We start from the raw sequence: 2,298 nt of genomic DNA on the forward strand, positions 1-2,298 counted from the left end.
AGTTAACATCATTGTATTGAATCAAGTTAATCGCCGTTAAATGAACTCAACAATGGCTATATAGGAAGTGCGTTCTAAATTCGGCCAGATTATAATATTTAGGCAAAAGTTCTTAACGAGGTGATTTAGTCTAAAATATTTGCCTATTGTTGAATATTTGGCAAGTTTAAATCCTTTTATGTAACTCCGAATGGTGCCATCTCAGATGGGCTTTAAAAACTTAATTACAAAACAATTATTATATTCATTGCACTCTTCTATTCATTTATACACACACTCACGCACAAAGGACTTCTCTGTCAGACTAAATAATTGTTATTAAACATAAAATAGAATTTCTATACAGTTTCAAGACCTAGATGAGTAATTAGTCGAGATACGAGAAAACAAAACGGGTACGAAGAAGAATTTACTGTGACGCAAACGCGATACTCTATATAACAGTTGACACATAATTCAAATGGTACAGTTATACAGGGTGTCACAAATAATAACCGTACAAAAACCATGTTTTGCCATTACATATCCATTTACATGATCTACCAGTTCATTGACATACTACGTTTGAGTGGTGGTGTCAGAATTTGACATTTGACAGTGGCGTAACGGGAAACTGTCTAATAATTAAGCACTTTTGAATCATTTCGGCAATGTTGAACGTGAATTTCTTTAGTGCCCCATAAATGTAACCTTTGTGTGAGTGATACAATCAAACCGGTAAGTAACCTTCAAAAGAGTTTAGTTATGGAAAACGAGACAGAAAACCGTGCGATTTTCCGTAAATCGCTCGCGGCGTGGGATTAAATATTGCGTTGTGGGAGGGTTTTTAGTTGACAATTACACACACTCACATATGGGTCCGGTAAAATAAGGCAAAATCGACTTGCTAATCGATAAAACACCGGGAAGTTGAACCGCAGTGGGTTTCCGCAACTAAAGTCTTCAATTTCTTCATCGCGCCTCGTATATTGCAGGCAAACAGAATTTATTTACCAGTTTAAACAATAGGCAGTAAAGATAAGCGAATTTCGGAAGCTAGTTTAACTTAGTTTCGACATTTTCCCATCTATTTTCGTCTGTACGCTTTATAATAACACAATTAGTGTTATATAGGGATTGAATACAAAAATTCCCGGCAGCCATGTTGATTTTGACTCACGATGACGTGTAATTTGACAGTTAGTCACATCCGACATGTGACACACGTATTTATGAAATTTGTTACCTTCTACCATAAGCACTTTCTTTTGACTCGTGACACTCTGATTACAATATCACACGGAGGTCACGTGATTTTTGGAACCAAAATCACACACCGAAAGAAAATGGCTCTTGATACGTGAATTCCATTTTAAAGCCACTGTACACTTGGTACACCAAACGAGTGAGTAATTTTACATCTGTATTTCGTGTTTAATATCATTTTCGTAAAATAATACGTAAAAAAAATATTAATTAAATTTATAAATAATATTTTTTGGAATCTACGTCAAATTCTAGGCCTACTTGATGTAAAACGTTTGTATCGATATTCAATACAAACTTAAATTTAATTTTCCGGAAATTTTACATCCCCGGTTGTCAGTTGTCACGTTTAAATGTCAAACAAAGCAAAACATCAATTATTTGCGCAGTTGCCGGCTTGTGCGACACCAGGGTGAACGTTGCCATTGTTCATTATGAGATGTTTTCAAAACTACACGAACGTGTGAGTAATTTCAAATGTTTAATGTTTCAAGTCAAAGGAAATGTTACATTATTGTCATGCATTTGGCGAAGAAGACCTGAAAGGTCGGTAAATCATCACAAATACCGGGTGTTTCGCAAACATTGCAACAGATTGCATTCAAAATGGTCGTCATCTAATTAAACCTTCTGCACTAATCATCATAATTTATAATTTGCGGTGTCAAATTTGCCAATGCACAAGCAATTTCGTCCTGATTTGGTCACAAGGCCTCTAAATTGCAACTTATAGTGCTAAAGTTAACACTTGAAATCGCTAAAGCCCGATTATTAACTGACTTTTATAGCGAGTATCATCCATTTTAACGAAGAGCGCACTTGATCTCCTTTTTTTCTTACTCAATCACGGCTTTCGGGGCCAATAACAATGTACATACGGTCGTTGAAGCATCGTTCATTTTTGTTTATAGTTTATACAGGGTGGTCCAGTTTTAAGTGGCATGGCGGCCTGGGACGTCAGTTTGTCTGTCATTTCTTCAAGCTTAATGAAATTTCCTTTAAAATGAGGTGCAAGTCAATATTTTGACAGGAAATTCAAAATGGCAGCGTGGG

Source organism: Ips typographus, linkage group LG13 (genome assembly GCF_016097725.1).
Source record: "Ips typographus isolate SLU linkage group LG13, UJ_Ityp_2.0, whole genome shotgun sequence".
In the NCBI taxonomy this organism is placed as follows: Eukaryota; Metazoa; Arthropoda; class Insecta; order Coleoptera; family Curculionidae; genus Ips; species Ips typographus.